General features: G+C 38.5%; 1 long non-coding RNA gene across 1 annotated transcript in view; it reads right to left on the minus strand.

The window, feature by feature from the left end:
* LOC147998015 (uncharacterized) overlaps nucleotides 1-18,959 on the minus strand; it is a 268,242-nt gene that overhangs the window by 203,471 nt on the left and 45,812 nt on the right. The window contains exon 3 of the long non-coding RNA XR_015647439.1: nucleotides 10,665-10,800. This is a non-coding gene — a long non-coding RNA (uncharacterized LOC147998015). The remainder of the gene's footprint in view (nucleotides 1-10,664; nucleotides 10,801-18,959) is intronic.

Raw genomic sequence — 18,959 nt, forward strand, 5'->3', positions numbered from 1 at the left:
AAACCAGTTTCTAACATTAAACTAAATGGAGAGAAACTTGAAGCAATCCCACTAAAATCAGGGACTAGACAAGGCTGCCCACTCTCTCCCTACTTATTCAATATAGTTCTTGAAGTTCTAGCCAGAGCAATCAGACAACAAAAGGAGATCAAGGGGATACAGATCGGAAAAGAAGAAGTCAAAATATCACTATTTGCAGATGACATGATAGTATATTTAAGTGATCCCAAAAGTTCCACTAGAGAACTACTAAAGCTGATAAACAACTTCAGCAATGTGGCTGGGTATAAAATTAACTCAAATAAACCAGTTGCCTTCCTCTATACAAAAGAGAAACAAGCCGAGAAAGAAATTAGGGAAACGATACCCTTCATAATAGACCCAAATAATATAAAGTACCTCGGTGTGACTTTAACCAAGCAAGTAAAAGATCTGTACAATAAGAACTTCAAGACACTGAGGAAAGAAATTGAAGAAGACCTCAGAAGATGGAAATATCTCCCATGCTCATGGATTGGCAGGATTAATATAGTAAAAATGGCCATTTTACCAAAAGCAATCTACAGATTCAATGCAATCCCCATCAAAATACCAATCCAATTCTTCAAAGAGTTAGACAGAACAATTTGCAAATTCATCTGGAATAACAAAAAACCCAGGATAGCTAAAGCTATCCTCAACAATAAAAGGACTGCAGGGGGAATCACTATCCCTGAACTCAAGCAGTATTACAGAGCAATAGTGTTAAAAACTGCATGGTATTGGTACAGAGACAGACAGATAGACCAATGGAATAGAATTGAAGACCCAGAAATGAACCCACACACCTATGGTCACTTGACTTTTGACAAAGGAGCCAAAACCATCCAATGGAAAAAAGATAGCATTTTCAGCAAATGGTGCTGGTTCAACTGGTGGGCAACATGTAGAAGAATGCAGATCGATCCATGCTTATCACCCTGTACAAAGCTTAAGTCCAAGTGGATCAAGGACCTCCACATCAAACCAGACACACTCAAACTAATAGAAGAAAAACTAGGGAAGCATCTGGAACACATGGGCACTGGAGAAAGTTTCCTGAACAAAACACCAATGGCTTATGCTCTAAGATCAAGAATCGACAAATGGGATCTCATAAAACTGCAAAGCTTCTGTAAGGCAAAGGACACTGTGGTTAGGACAAAACGGCAACCAACAGATTGGGAAAAGATCTTTACCAATCCTACAACAGATAGAGGCCTTATATCCAAAATATACAAAGAACTCAAGAAGTTAGAGCGCAGGGAAACAAATAACCCTATTAAAAAATGGGGTTCAGAGCTAAACAAAGAATTCACAGCTGAGGAATGCCGAATGGCTGAGAAACACCTAAAGAAATGTTCAACATCTTTAGTCATAAGGGAAATGCAAATCAAAACAACCCTGAGATTTCACCTCACACCAGTGAGAATGGCTAAGATCAAAAACTCAGGTGACAGCAGATGCTGGCGAGGATGTGGAGAAAGAGGAACACTCCTCCATTGTTGGTGGGATTGCAGACTGGTAAAACCATTCTGGAAATCAGTCTGGAGGTTCCTCAGAAAATTGGACATTGAACTGCCTGAGGATCCAGCTATACCTCTCTTGGGCATATACCCAAAAGATGCCTCAACATATAAAAGAGACACGTGCTCCACTATGTTCATCGCAGCCTTATTTATAATAGCCAGAAAATGGAAAGAACCCAGATGCCCTTCAACAGAGGAATGGATACAGAAAATGTGGTACATCTACACAATGGAATATTACTCAGCTATCAAAAACAACGAGTTTATGAAATTCGTAGGCAAATGGTTGGAACTGGAAAATATCATCCTGAGTGAGCTAACCCAATCACAGAAAGACATACATGGTATGCACTCATTGATAAGTGGCTATCAGCCCAAATGCTTGAATTACCCTAGATCCCTAGAACAAACGAAACTCAAGACGGATGATCAAAATGTGAATGCTTCACTCCTTCTTTAAATGAGGAAAAAGAATACCCCTGGCAGGGAAGGGAGAGGCAAAGATTAAAACAGAGACTGAAGGAACACCCATTCAGAGCCTGCCCCACATGTGGCCCATACATATACAGCCACCCAATTGGACAAGATGGATGAAGCAAAGAAGTGCAGACCGACAGGAGCCGGATGTTGATCGCTCCTGAGAGACACAGCCAGAATACAGCAAATACAGAGGTGAATGCCAGCAGCAAACCACTGAACTGAGAGTAGGTCCCCCGTTGAAGGAATCAGAGAAAGAACTGGAAGAGCTTGAAGGGGCTTGAGACCCCAAAATTACAACAATGTCAAGCAACCAGAGCTTCCAGGGACTAAGCCACTACCTAAAGACTATACATGGACTGACCCTGTACTCTGACCCGATAGGTAGCAATGAATATCCTAGTAAGAGCACCAGTGGAAGGGAAAGCCCTGGGTCCTGCTAAGACTGAACCCCCAGTGAACTAGACTATGGGGGAGGGCGGCAATTGGCGGAGGGTTGGGAGGGGAACACCCATAAGGAAGGGGAGGCAGGAGGGGCATGTTTGCCCGGAAACCGGGAAAGGGAATAACACTTGAACTGTATATAAGAAATACTCAAATTAATAAAAAAAATGGGGTTCAGAGCTAAACAAAGAATTCACAGCTGAGGAATGCGAATGGCTGAGAAACAACTAAAGAAATGTTCAACATCTTTAGTCATAAGGGAAATGCAAATCAAAACAACCCTGATATTTCACCTCACACCAGTGAGAATGGCTAAGATCAAAAACTCAGGTGACAGCAGATGCTGGCGAGGATGTGGAGAAAGAGGAACACTCCTCCATTGTTGGTGGGATTGCAGACTGGTAAAACCATTCTGGAAATCAGTCTGGAGTTTCCTCAGAAAATTGGACATTGAACTGCCTGAGGATACAGCTATACCTCTCTTGGGCATATACCCAAAAGATGCCCCAACATATAAAAAAGACACGTGCTCCACTATGTTCATCGCAGCCTTATTTATAATAGCCAGAAGCTGGAAAGAACCCAGATGCCCTTCAGCAAAGGAATGGATACAGAAAATGTGGTACATCTACACAATGGAATATTACTCAGCTATCAAAAAAAAAAAAAACGGCTTTATGAAATTCGTAGGCAAATGGTTGGAACTGGAAAATATCATCCTGAGTGAGCTAACCCAAACACAGGAAGACATACATGGTATGCACTCACTGATAAGTGGCTATTAGCCCAAATGCTTGAATTACCCTAGATGCCTAGAACAAATGATACTCAAGACGGATGTTCAAAATGTGAATGCTTCACTCCTTCTCTAAAAGGGGAACAAGAATACCCTGGCAGGGAAGAGAGAGGCAAAGATTAAAACAGAGACTGAAGGAACACCCATTCGGAGCCTGCCCCACATGTGGCCCATACATATACAGCCACCCAATTAGACAAGATGGATGAAGCAAAGAGGTCAGGCCGACAGGAGCTGGATGTAGATCGGTCCTGAGAGACACAGCTAGAATACAGCAAATACAGAGGCGAATGCCAGCAGCAAACCACTGAACTGAGAATAGGACCCCCGTTGAATGAATCAGAGAAACAACTGGAAGAGCTTGAAGGGGCTTGTGACCCCATATTTACAAAAATGCAAAGCAACCAGAGCTTCCAGGGACTAAGCCACTACCCAAAGACTATACATGGACTGACCCTGGACTCTGACCCCATAGGTAGCAATGAATATCCTAGTAAGAGCACCAGTGGAAGGGGAAGCCCTGGGTCCTGCTAAGACTGAACCCCCAGTGAACTAGACTGTTGGGGGGAGGGCGGCAATGGGGGGAGGGTTGGGAGGGGAACACCCATAAGGAAGGGTAGGGGGGAGGGGGATGTTTACCCGGAAACCAAAGAATTATTATTACGTATTAAATAAATTAAAAAAAATTTTAAAAAAATGTTAAAAATGAAAAAAAAACCATGAATTTGTTTTTCTGATATATACCTTCTCTTTATATACCATGTTGATGAAACCTTAGGACATAGGAATGCATAGTAACCATCTTAGTAGAGTTTCGGGATTTTATTGTATCTTGTTTGACATGTGCACTTCTATTAAAATGCTATTTCTTTTCTAAGTCTCTTAATTTACCTGGAGAGGTTTCCGGTATGTTTGACCGGAAACCAAAGAATTATTATTAAGTATTAAATAAATTAAAAAAAAAAAAAACTCAACTTCAGGGGCTGGGGATTTAGTTCAGTGGTAGAGCGCTTACCTAGGAAGCGCAAAACACGGGGTTCGGTCCCCAGCTCCAAAAAAAAAAAAAAAAAAAAAAAAAAAAACTCAACTCAATAGATTCATAAGAACAGGAGAGAGTCTATTTGGTATTGTCATTTGTGGATTCTACAATCTTGACCTAGTTTCCCAGAATCCATGTTAAAGTTCCACCTAACATCATACCTCTTGGAGCCAACAAAAGTATGTGTGTGTGTGTGTGTGTGTGTGTGTGTGTGTGTGTGTGTGTGCATGTGTGTATGTGTGTATATATATATATATATATATATATATATATATATATATATATATATATATATATATATATATATAAAATCAGACACCGAAACTAGGTAAGATTAATGAAACTAGGAATCGCACGCTGCCGGGAACCGGATATAGAATTTTCCAGAGAGACACTGCTAGACCATGTCAAATACAGAAGTGAATCCTAGTGGCAAACCAGTGAACTGTAAACTGACGACACATTGGTAGATTTTGTGAAAGGATAACAAAAGATGAAGGGGCTTTCAACTCAATAAGAACTGTTTCAACAAACCAGAGCTTTCTGGTACTAAACAAATATTTGAAGACTGTACATGGATAGACCAGTGACTCCAAATGCATATGTAACAGAGGATGGCCATGTTGGGCACCAATGGAAGTAGAAGCCCTTTGTCCAAAGTAGGTTTGACTCCCCTTTCAAGGGAATGTCAAGGTGCTGTAAGGGAGGTTATACAAGAAGGGTAGGGGGACAGGTAACGGGTCTTACAGGCAGGAAACTGGGAAAGAAAAAAATATGAAATGTAAATATAGAAATATTCATTTAAAAAGGCAATAGAATTTAGAAAAAAATAAAGAAAAATGAAAGAAATAAATATAGGAAAACTGCAGGCTAATGTCACCAATGGTCTCAGAAATCTAAAGGGTCACCTTCAGAGAATGGGAGTCAGAGTAATACTAGTGGACAGGCTGATATCATGAAGTGTCAACTAGAAGCACGATATCAGTGTCAGACACAAACTGCATTATAGGAATGGAAAGCATGTGGGAGATTCCTCTGAGATGAGGACAGAATACTTGTCTTTACCTCCTTCCTTAGGACCTTTTTCTTTTGGGCAAAAAGAATAAAGGCATGAGCTCTCAGGAAAACAACTGTATGATTCCCAACACCTGGCTTTTGGAATAAATAAATGAATGTTATAAACTCTCTGACTTCCAGGTATCATAACAACAGGGAAGTCCAGATTCTTCTCAGAGGCTCCCAGCTCCTGATTCTGAAACGTGGAAAACTAAGACCAAGGCTTCTCTTCAGCGAACACACTTAGCCCCTACCCCAGACTCTCTGAACGTTCCCAGTGATGGCATATTTCTTCTTCTTTTTTTATTTTTATTTTTTAATGAAAACAGAAGGCCATCTGCCTTTTCCCCATCTCTGGTCTCTTCAGCCTTTTTGTTCTCCCTCCTAAATGACTGTTTATATTGAATGAGAGTCTAATTAGTAAACCTAGATTTACAGAAGGAATAACCCTTAGGCCGTGCTGTGATGACAACACTTGTGACATCACAGAAGAAGCTAGTGCACACCAGGGTACAAGAGATTTTTCAGGGAGGGCCAAATGGTGATGTCAATGAGAACTGCCTTAGCTTGCCTGCTGAACTATAATGGCCAGATTTGAGAGTGCCCCTTCAAGAAGGGTTTCCAGCGAAACAGAGGAAACCTTTATGTATTCATCTCTCTAAAACTAGAGACTTCTCTTAGCTTCACTAGTGTTTACATGCTTTGAATGGAGAAACTTAGTCAGGGGCTTGTCATGGGTAGAACATATCTAGGATCATGGAAGGGAGGAGATTATTCTGAAAAATAATTCTAATCCAAATTCCATTCCTGTGACCTTCAGTTCAATTTCCTCGCTTTTCTTTGTTTCCCAAAGGCCAGGATTTTCCCTACAGCCCTATTATTGAGTGAACATTGTATTTCATTTTCTGACTGTACATTCCTTGAAAGGGCACATTATATATATATATATATATATATATATATATATATATATATATATATATATATCCTGAATGTGTACTCAAAAATTCTGTTTTCCAGTTCAATATTTTTGTAATGAATTTGAGAACAATGGAGGCCAAGGCAAAGAGTGAATATAACAGGGTAAATACTATGTAATTACTTCAAACGATAAACTACCAAATCCTTTTTTTTTTATCCAAAAATTATCAGATATCAGTAAAGCAAAGTACAACATGGACAAGAGAAAGAGATTCTGTAATACCTTTAGATGTCAGATAGCTAATATATACCTTCCTGTGTTCCCAGGGTCAGGCTTGAGGGTTTTGGATGTTTTACATGGTTCTTTTTTTCAGATAAAACATAAGAGTCAGGAGATTGAGCAGGGAGAGCAATGGCTTGAGGTCAAGGAAAACCTCAACATTATTAGTTTCATAAGAACAGAAGGAAGTCAATTTGGTATTTTTATTTGTAAATTCTAAATAATTGAGGTAGTTCCAAAGTATCCATGTTAAAATTCCACCTAATCTCATGGCTTGTATGAGCCACATATATATATATATATATATATATATATATATATATATATATATATATATATATATATATATATATATATATATATACTGTTGAAGCTAAGAATTGCATGCCTCCGGGAGCAGGATATAGATCTTTCCTGAGAGACACAGCGAAAGCTGGTCCAATAGAGAAATGAAAGCTAGTGGCAAACCAGTGAACTGAGAACGGACCTCTTGCTAGTAGATTTTGAGAAACGATTACAAGAGCTGAAGGGGCATTAAAATCATTAGAAGAACAATGCCAAAGAACCAGATATTTCAGGTACTAAACCAATATTCAAAGAATGTATATGGACAGACCTAAGGTTCAAACTGAATATGTAGCAGAGGATGGCCTTTTTGGGCACCAAAGGAAGGAGAAGCCCTTTGGTTTCATCACTAGGTTTAGCTCCCAGTTTATGGGAATGTCAAGGGGCAGTAAGGGTTGTTTTAGATGAATTGGATGGGGACTACTTAGAGATCTTATGGACAGGAAACTGGAAAAGGTAATACAGAAGTATGGAATTAAAAGCAAAAAAAATATTCAAAATGAAAGAAATTAAAGAAAAGAAAACTGGCTGCTAATCACCCCTATTGACTCAGAAATATAAAGAGTCACTGTCAATGTATGGTAGACAGAGCAATACTAGTTGAAAGACTGAGATCATGAATTCTCAACTAGAAGCACTTTTCTCTCCCATATATGAGTGTCAGACACAAAATGCACACTGTAGTAATCCAAAGCTTGGAGGAGTTTACACTGAGCTGAGGATAGAATAATGACCTTTCCCTTCTTCCTTAGGATGCTTTTCTACTGGGAAAAAAGAATAAAATTGATGAGATCTCAGGAAAACAGCACCCTTCCCAACATTTGGATTTTGGGATAAAGAAATTAGTGATATAAACTCTCTGATTCCAGGAACCAAGCAGGTAAGTCCAGATAATTCTGAGAGAATCCCAGCTCCAGGTTTGCATATGTGGAAGGCTCAGATCCAGGCTATCTCTTCAGGTAACCCACACAGCTCCTACCCAGGACTCATGTATATTTCCCATGGACCAGGTATTGCTTCCTTTTTTATATACCAAGACAGAAGGCCAGCTTCCTTTTCCCCATCTCTGATCTCTTCATAGTCTTTGTTCCCCTTCCCAAAAACTGTTTACTCTGAATTATAGGAAAATTAGTAAACCCTAGAGGTACTGAAGGAATATCAGAGAGGGAGATGCATACAGGACAACACTTGTGACATCACAGAATAAACTAGGGCTCTCCAGGATACAAGAGATTTTTTCAGGGATGGACAAATGATAATGTCACTGAGAACTGCCATGAATTACCTGCTAAAAAGCTATCTTTATATTGACCAGATTTGGCGGTGCTCTTTCCAGGATAGTCTCCTGTGACACTGTGGAAACCTTTCCTTACTACATCTCTCTAAAATTAGAGACCTCTTTGTGCTTCATTAGTGGTTGCCTGCTCTGAATTGAGAAAGTTAGTCAGGGGATTGCAATTGGTAGAAAAGATCTAGGAACATGGAGTGGAGGAGATTCATCTGGATAATAATTTTATTCCCAGGTCCATTCCTGTTACATAAAGTTCAATTTTTTAGGTTTTTTCTGTTTCCCAATGGCCAGTATTTTCCATACAGACATTTAATTGGGTGAATATTGTATTACATTTTCTTTTCTTTTTCTTTTTTGCTTTTTCTTTTTCTCTTTTTTTTTTTTTTTTTGGAGCTGGGGACTGAAACCAGGGCCTTGAGCTTGCTAGGCAAGTGGTCTACCACTGACCTAATTCCCCAACACTGTATTATACTTTCTTATTGTACATTCCTTGATAGGGGACTTTATGTATATTCCTGAAAGTATACTCAAAAATTCTGTTAACGAATTCAATTTTTTGCAATGGTTTTGTAAACAAAGGGGACCAACCCATAGAGTGAATATAACAGTTTATATATTGTATACCTACTTCAAATGATAAACTCAAAACTCCTTATTTTATCCAAAAATTACCAGACATCACTATAGCAAAGGACAACATGGAGTATAGAATGCGGTTCTGAAGTCCCATTAAGTTACAGTTCTGTAATATCTAACTTCCTGTTTTCCCAGTGCAAGACTTGCAGGTTTTGGATGTTTTACCATGATTCTTTCTTCAAGGAAAACAAAATTCAGGAGGATGGGCAGGGAGAGGAATGGCATGAGGTCCAGGGAAACCTCAACTTCAATAGGTTCATAAGAACAGGAGGAAGTCTATTTGGCATTTGTGACTTCTACATTTTTGACCTCCTTATGCAGAATCTATGTCTAACATCATAGCTGAAGAAGCTGTAGATAGATTAGATATAGAGATAGAGATCGAGATAGAGATAGAGATAGAGATAGATAGATAGATAAAGATACAGATACTGATACAGATACAGATACAGATATAGATATAGATTGATAAACATATCTGCCACCAAAACTAGAAAAGATTGTTGAAGCTAAGAAGTGCATGCTGCCAGGAACCGGATATATATATATATATATATATATATATATATATATATATATATATATATATATTTCCTGACAAACACAGCTAGAGCATGGTAAATACAGAAGTGAATGTTAGTGGTAAACCAGTGACCTGAAAACGGACCTATTGTTGGTAGATTTTGAGAAAGGATTACAAGAGCTAAAGGGTTTTTTAGCCCCATAAGAACAACAATGGCAATAAACCAGAGCATTCCAATTATAAACCCATATTAAAAGATTGTACATTGAGAGACCTATGGTTGAAAATACACAGGTAGCAGAGGATGGCTTTTTGGGCACCAATGGATGCAGAAGCCCTTGATCCTCCCTAGGATTGATAGCCATTTCAAGGGAATGTCAAGGGGCAGTAAGAGGAAGTATAGAATAATGGGTGGGGGACCGCTTAGGGACCTAACCTACAGGAAACTGGGATTGGAAACAATATTTGAAATGTAAATATAGAAATATCCCATTCAAAAAAGCAATAAAATTTGCTATAAAATTTAAAAAATAATAAAAACAAATTAAAAGAAAAGAGAATTGCCAGCTAATCACATCTATTCACTCAGAAATCTAAAGGGTCACTCTCAGGAGAGTAATACTAGTGGAAAGACTGAAATGGTGAAGTCTCAAATAGAAGCTCTTCTCTCTCCCAGACATCAGTGTCAGACACAAACTGCACTATAGGAATCCAAAGCATGGAGGAGTATACAGTGAGCTAAGGACACAATATTTGACTTTCCCCTCTCCCTTAGGACATTTTTCTTCTGGGCTAAATGAAAAAAAAATGTTGAGCTCTCAGGAAAACAATTCTGCCCTTCCCAACACCTGGCTTTGGAATAAATAAAATAATGTTATAAACTCTCTGATTTCCGGGAATCATAAAAAGTAGGGAAGACCATATGAGAAGCTCTAATCTCCTGATTCTCATATGTGGAAGGCTCAGATCAAGGATAACTCTTCAGTGAACTCATTGAACACCTACCCATGAAACACTGAGCTTTCCCATGGACGACATATTTCTAGCATTTTTTATAACAAGACAATGCCCAGCTTCCTTCTCTCCATCTCTGATCTCTTCGTCCTTCTTTTTCTCACTCCCAAATGACTGTTTACTCTGAATTAGAGGACAAATAGTAAACACTAAAGGTACTGAAAAAATATCTAAGAGGCAGTTGCTTTCAGCACAACACTTGTGATATCATGGCAGAAGCTAGGACTTTCCAGGATACAAGAGATTTTTCAGGTGGGGTCGAATGATGATGTCATTGAGAACTGCCATGGCATACCTGCTAAACATTCCTCCCAATGACGAGATTCAAAGGTGGCCTTTCCAGGAGTGTCTCCTGTGATACAGTGGAAACCTTTATGTACTCCATCTCTCTAAAGCTAGTGACTTCTCTTTGCTTCATTAGTGGTTACATCCTGTAAATGGAGAAAGTTAGTCAGGGGCTTGGCATGGGTAAAACTGATTTAGGCATATGGACAGGAGGAGTGTCTTCTAGATATTATTTTTTCCCAGATTCATTCCTGTGACATACAGTTCATTTTTTTTTCTCTGTTTCCCAAAGTCCAGTTTTTTCCCTACAGACCTTAATTGAATAAATATTGTGTTTCACTTTCTCATTGTACTGTCCTTGTTAGGGGACTTTATGAATATTTTTGAATGTGTACTCAAAAATTCTGCTTTCCAATTCCATTTTCTGCCATGATTTTGGCAACAAAGGGGCCCATCTATACAGTGAGTATAACAGTGTAAATATTGTGTACCTTCTTCAAATGAAAAACTCCCAAATCCTTATTTTATTCAAAAATTTTCAGACATCAGAAAAGCAAAGGACCACATGGTGTATAGAATTCGTTTCTCTAGTCCCTTTTGATATCAACACTACAGTATCTACCTTCCAGTGTTCCAGTGCCAGATGTGAGGGTTTTGGAAGCTTTATCGTGATTCTTTCTTAAGGCCAAACATGAGATGCAGGAGGATGGGCAGGGAAAAGAATGGCTTGAGGACCAGTGAAACCTCAACTTCAATAAGTTCATGAGAACAGGAGGAAGTCTATTTGGCATTGTCCTTTGGGGATTTTACATTCTTGACCTGGTTGCACAGAATCCATGTTAAAATTCCACCTTATGTCATAACTGTAGCAGCCATCAAGCATATATATATATATATATATATATATATATATATATATATATATATATATATATATATATGCCAGCAAAACTAGATAATAATGATGAAGCTAAGAAGTGCATTCTCCCAATAAATAGATACAGATCTTTCCTTAGAGACACAGATAAATCATGTCAAATACAGAAGCGAGTGCTAATGGCAAACAAGTAAATGGACCTCTTGTTGGTAGATTTTGAGAAAGGATTACAAGAGATGAAGGGGCTTTCAAACGCATAAGAACAACAATGTCAATGAACCAGTGCTTTCTGGTAGTAAACCAATACTCAAAAATGGTTCATGGACAGAATTATGGCTCGAACAGCATATGAGACAGAGTATGTCGTTGTTGAGCATCAGTGGAAGAAGAAACCATTTGTTCTCCCTGTGTTTGACTCCCAGTTCAATGGAATGTAAAGGGGCAGTAAGGGGAGCAGTAGAACAAGGGGACAAGACAGGATATGGATCTTATGGGCAGGAAATTGGGAAAAGAAATAACATTTGAAATAAGAATATAGAAATATCCAATTAATAATAAGGAATATAATTTGGTGAAAAATAAAAAAAGAAAGAAATTATATGAAAGAGCATGACCAGCTAATCATACCTATTGACTGAGAAATCTAAAAAGTCACTGACAAGGAAGGATAGTCAGAGTAATACTAGTGAAAATACTGAGATGATGAAGACTCAACTAGAAGCACTTCTCTTTCCCAGATATCAGTGTCAAACACAAACTGCACTATAGATATCCAAAACATGGTGAAATTTTCTGTGAGCAAAGACACAATAATTGTCCTTCCCTTCTCCCTTATGTCAGTGTCAGACACAAACTGCAATAAAGGAATTCAAATTATGGAGGAGGTTAATCTGAGCTGAGGACATAATACTTGTCTTTCCTTTCTTACTTAGGACCTTTTTCTTCTGTGAAAAACAGAATAAGAGCAATGAGCTCTCAGGTAAACAAACATTCCTTTCCTAACACTTGGCTTTAGGGATAAAGAAATTAATGATATAAACTCTCTGATATCCAGGAACCATAACAAGCAGGGAAGTCCAGATGATTCTCAGAGGCTCCCTGCTCCATAGTCCCATATGTGGAAGGCTCAGGACAAGGCTATCTCTTCAGCCAACCCACTCAATCCCTACCCAGGACGCAGAGCTTTCCCATAGACTACACATTTCTTCCTTTTTTATTAGCAAGACAGAAGGCCACCTTCCTTCTCCTCATCTCTGATCAATTCATGCTCTTTGTTCTCCCCCCTCAAATATCTGTTTACTCTGAATTAGAGGCCAATTAGTTAACACTAGAGGTACTGATGAAAAATCTGAGATTAAATTGCTGTCACAACAACACTTGTGACATCATAGAAGAAGCTAGGTCTCTGCAGAATACAGGATTTTTTTTTAAGGAGGGCCTAATGATGATATCACTGAGAATTGCCATGGACTTCCTGCTGAACTGCTTTACTCACATTGACTAGATTCAAGGGTGCACTTTACAGGAGTGTCTCCTGTGAATCAGTGGAAAACTTTACATACTATATCGCTCTAAAGTTAGGGAATTCTCTTGGCTTCATTATTGTTTACATGATCTGAATGGAGAAAGATAGTCAGGGGCTTGGCATGTGTAGATAAGATTTAGGAACCTAGAGTGGATGAGATTCTTCTGGATAATAATTTTATTCCCAGGTCGATTCCTATGGTCTTTTGTTCAATTTTCTCAGATATCTCTGTTTGCCAAACTCTAGGATTTTCCCTATAGTCCTTTAATAGAATGAATATTATATTATATTTTCTTATTGTACATTCCATGATTGGGGACTTTATAATATTCCTGAATGTGTACTCAAAAAATTTGTTTTCCAATTTCATTTTCTGCAATGATTTTGGCAACAAAGGGGGCCCAACAATAGAGTAAGTATATCAGTGTAAATACTGTGTACATGCTTCAAATGACACACTCTCATATCCTTATTTTATCCAAAAATTACCAGACTTCAATAAAGAGAAGTGCTACATGGACTATAGAATTCGGTTCTCTAGTCCCATTTGATATCACTTCTGCAATATCTACCTTCCTGTGTTTCATTGCCATACTTGAGGGTCTCGGATATTTTACCATGAGTCCTTATTAAGGCCAAACATAAGATATAGGAGGCTGGGTAGGGAGAGGAATGACTTGAGGGCCAGTGAAGCCTCAATTTCAGTAGTTTCCAAAGAACAGGATGGAATCTATTTGGAGTTCCCATTTGTGCATTCTACAGTCTTGACCTAGATGTGCAGAATCAGTGATAAAATTCCAGCTAAACTCATAGCTGTACGAGCCACCAAAAGTACATATGTATACATTAGAAACTAAAACTAGACAAGATTGATGAGCTAAGAAGTGAATTCTTCCAGGAAACAGATATAGATATTTCCTGAGAAGAACAGCTATATTATGCCAAATACAGAAGTGAATGCTAGTGGCAAACTAGTGAACTGAAAATGGACTTCTTGTTTGTAGATGTGCAGGAAAGATTACAAGAGCTGAAGGGGCTTTAACACCATAAGAAGAACAATGCCAATGAATCAGAGCTTTTTGATACTAGACCAATATTAAAAGAATGTACATGGACACAGCTATGGCTCCAACTCCATATGTGGAAGAGGTTGGACTTGGTGAGCACCAATGGAAGGAGAAGTCCTTGGTTCATCTTGGTTTGACCTCAAGTTCAAGGTAATGTCAAGGAGTAGTAAAGGCGGTTATAGAAGAAGGGGAGGGGGACCAGTTAGGGATCTTATGGGCAGGAAACTGGGAAAGGAAATAACATTTTAAATGTAAATATAAAAAATTCAGTTAACAAAAGAAATGAAATTTGATAAAAAATGAAAGATATAAAAAAAACCTGCCAACTAATCATACCTATTGACTTGGAAATCTAAAATGATAGACAGAGTAATACTAGTGGAAAGACTGAGATGATGAAGTTTGAACCAGAGCTCTTCTCTCTCCCAGATATAACTGTCAACCACTGAACTGAGAAAGGGACCACCGTTGAAGGAATCAGAGAAAGAACTCAAATAGCTTGAAGGAGCTCGAGACCCCTTTTGAACAACAATGCCAAGCAACCAGAGTTTCCAGGGACTAAGCCACTATCCCTAAGGACTATACAAAGGCTGACCTCATAGGTAGCAATGAATATTCTAGTAAGATAACCAGTGGAAGGGGAAGACTTTGGTTCTGCTATGACTGAACCCACAGTGAACGTGATTGTTGGGGGAAATGCGGCAATGGGGGGAGGATGGGGAGGGGAACATGCATAAAGAAGGGGAAGGGGAGGGATTAGGGTTATGTTTGCCCAGAAACCGGGAAAGGGAATAACACTCGAAATGTAATAAGAAACACTCAATTTAATAAAAAAAAAGTGTCAGACAAAAACTGCAATATAGGGTATCCAGAATATTGAAGAGGTTTCTTTGAGCTGAGAACACAATACTTATCCATCTTCATTAGTACCTATGTCTTTTTTACAAAAAGTATAAAGTCCATGACCTGTCAGGGATACAACTGTGCCGTTCACAACACCTGAGTTTTGGAATAAAGAAATGAATGATATAAACTCTCTGACTTCCAGAAAGCAAAAGAACAGGGAAGTCCAGATGCTTCTGAGAGGCTCCTGGCTCCTGGTTCCCTTATGTGGAAACCACATATCTTCAGAGATACCCCTCAACACCTAACAAGGACACACTAAGCTTTCCCAAGCACCACATATTTCTTCCTTGTTTTTTATACCAAGACAGAAGGCCAGCTTCCTTATCCCCATTTCATATCCTTCATCCTCTTTGTTATCACTCACAAATTGTCTCTGAATAAGAGGCCAATTAGTAAACCTTAGAGGTATTGAAGGAAAATCTGAGAGGCAGTTGCAGTCATGACAAAAGAAGGAGGTAGGGCTCACCAGGTTATAAGAGAGTTTTCATGGAGGTCCTAATGATGATGTCACTGAGTACTATGGTGGTCTACATGATGAACACCTTTCCTTACATTATCCATGTTCGAGAGTGCCCTTATGAGGTATGTCTCCGGTAACACAGTGGAAACCTGTATGTACTACATCACTCTAAAGTAGAGACTTCTCTCTGTTTCACTAGTGGTTACATGCTCTGAATGGAGAAAGTTAGAGAGGGGATTGGCATGGGTAGAGAAGATGTAGGAACATGGAGTGTAGGAGATTCTTCAAGACAATATTTTATTCCCAGGATCATTCCTGTGACAATGAGTTCAATTTTCTGGGTTTTCTTTATTTCCCAAAGGCCAGTATTTTCTCAACTACCTTTAATTGAATGAATATTGTATTTCAATTTCTTACTATAAATTCCTTGACTATATAAATGTTCCTCAATGTGTAATCAAAAATTCTGTTTTCCAATTAAAATTTCTGTAATGATTTTGGTCACAAAGGGGGCCCAGCTATAGAGTGAGTACAACAGTATAAATACCGTGTGCCTATTTCAAATGATGAATTCCCAAATCCTTATTTTATCAAAAATTTACCAGACATCAGGAAAGCAAAGGACAACATGGACTTTTGAATTTGGTTCTCTACTCCCATTTGATGCCAGTATTACCCTATCTATCTTACAGTGCTACCATGGCCAGACTTGAGTGTTTAGGATGTTTTACCATGATTCTTTCTTAAGGCCTAATGTAATCTTCCAGATGATGGGCAGGGTTGAAGAATGGCTTGAGGACCACTTAAATGTCTACTTCAATAGGTTCATAAAAACAGCAGGGGTTGGGGATTTAGCTTAGCGGTAGAGTGCTTGCCTAGCGAACTCAAGGTCCTGGGTTCGGTCCCCAGCTCTGAAAAAAGAAAAAAAAAAAAAACAGGAGGGAGTCTATTTGCATTGTCATTTGTGAATTCTACATTCTTGACATAGTTGGGGAGAGTCCATGTTAACAGTCCACTTAACAACATAAGTGTAGAAGCCACCAAAATTATTTATATACATCAGCCACCAAAACTAGATAAGATTGATAATGCTAATAAGTGCATTCTTCCATATTTACCTAGTGACACAGATACAGCATGTCTAATATGGAAGTGAATGCTAGTAGCAAACCAGTGAACTGAAAACGGACCTCTTGTTGGTAAATTTTAAAAAAAGGATTAGAAGAGCTAAAGGTGCTTTCAACCCCATAAGAACAACAATGCCAATAAATAAGAGCCTTCTCATACCAGACCAATAAACAAAGAACATACATGGACTGATCTATGGCTCCAAAAGGATATGTGGCAGAGGATGACCTTTTTGGGCAATAATGGTGATGATGCCCTTGGTCCTCCCTAATTTGTCTCACAGTACAAGGGAATGTCAATGGACAGAAAGACTGGTTATAGAAGTAAGAAAAGGGAACAGGTAGGGATCTTAAAGGAAGAAACTGGGAAAGGAAATAATATTTTAAATGTAAATAGAGAAAACATCCAGTTAAAAAAAGCAATAAAATTTTCTAAAAATATGAATGACATAAAAGAAGAGAAAGATGCCAAGTAATCACACATATTGTCTAGGAAATCTGAAGTGGTAGTCTGAGTAATGCTAGTGGAAAGACTGAGATGATCAAGTCTCAACTAGAAGCACTTCTCTCTCCCAAATATCAGTGTCAGACACAAAGTGCACAATAGATATCCAAAGCATGGAGTTTACTCAGAGATAAGCACACAGTACTTGTTTTTTCCTTCTTCCTTAGTTCCTTTTTTTCTTGACAAAGTATAAAGGTCATGACTTTTCAGTAAAACAAATATGCCTTTCAAACACTTGGCTTTTTTAATAAAGAAATGAATGATATAAACCCACTGTCTTCCAGGAACCATAAGAAGAGAAAAGTCCAGTGTGTAGGAAGTTCTTCTAGACAATATTTTTATTCACAGGTCATTCCTGTACACTATATCTAGTTTCCAGTGTTTGCATGCCCAGACTTGAGGGTAGGATGATTTACCATGATTCTTTCTTAAGGCCAAACATAAGATACTGGACGAGGGGCAGGGAGAAATATGTCTCGAGGACCAGTTAAACATCTACTTCAAAAGGTTCATAAAAACAGGAGAGAGTCTATTTGAAATTGTCATTTGTGAATTCTACATTCTTGACATAGTTGGGCAGAATCCATGTTAACTTTCCACGTAAACACTTAGGTGTAGGAGCCACCAAATGTATATATGTATACATCAGCCAACAAAGCTAGATAAAATTGATGAAGGTAAGAAGTGCATTCTTCCAGGAACTGGATATAAATATTTACTGAGAGACCCAGATACAGCATGTCGAATACAGAAGTGAATGCTGGTAGCAAACCAGTGAACTGAAAACGGACCTCTTGTTGGTAAATTTTCAAAAAGGATTAGAAGTGCTGAGGGTGCTTTAAACCACATAAGAACTATGCCAGTGAACCAGAGCGTTTGGTTACTAGACCAATATACAAGGAAAGTACATGGACTGACCTATGGCTCCAGATGCATATGTTGCTGAGGATGGCCTTTTTGGGCAACAATGGAAATGAAGCCCTGGTCCTCCCTAATTTGTCTCCCAGTTCAATGGAATGTCAACAGAAAGAAAGACTGGTTAAAGAAGTAGGAAAAGGGAACAATTAGGGATCTGAAGGGCAAGAAACTTGGAAAAAAATAATATTTTAAAGGTAAATATAGAAACATCCAGTTATTAAAAGCAATAAAATTTGCTAAAAAGAGAAACATATAAAAGAGAAGAAAGCTGCCAAGTAATCGCACATATTGATTCAGAAATCTGAAGTGGTATTCAGAGTAATATTAGTGGAGAGACTGAGATGATGAAGTCTCAACTACAAGTACTTCTCTCTCTGTGATATCAGTGTCAGGCACAAACTGTACTATTGATATCCAAAGCATGGAGTAGATTACTCGGAGCTAGGGTCTCAATACTTCTTTTTTACTTCTTCCTTAGGACCTTTTCTTCTTGACAAAAAGAGTAAAGGTCATAACCTCTCAGGGAAACATATATGCCCTTCACAACACTTGGCTTTTGGAATAAAAAAATGAATGATATAATCCCACTGACTAGGGAAACCATAACAACAGGGAAGTACAGATGTTTCTGATAGGATCCCAGTTCTGATTCCCATATGTGAAAGGCTCAGATCAAGGCTATCTCTTCAGTGATCCCACTCAACACCTACCAAGGACTCACTAAGCTTTCCCAAAAACCACATGTTTCTTTCTTGTTTTTTATGCCAAGACAGAAGGACAGCTTCCTTCTCTTCATTTCCAATCTCTTCATCGTCTTTGTTATCACTCCCCAATTTGCTCTGAATTTGAGGCCAATTAGTAAACCCTACAGGTACTGAAGGACTTCTGAGAGGCAGTTTCAGTCAAAACAGCAGTTGTGA

The sequence above is a fragment of the Rattus norvegicus genome, chromosome Y, assembly GCF_021556685.1.
Source record: "Rattus norvegicus strain SHRSP/BbbUtx chromosome Y, alternate assembly SHRSP_T2T, whole genome shotgun sequence".
Taxonomy (NCBI): Eukaryota; Metazoa; Chordata; class Mammalia; order Rodentia; family Muridae; genus Rattus; species Rattus norvegicus.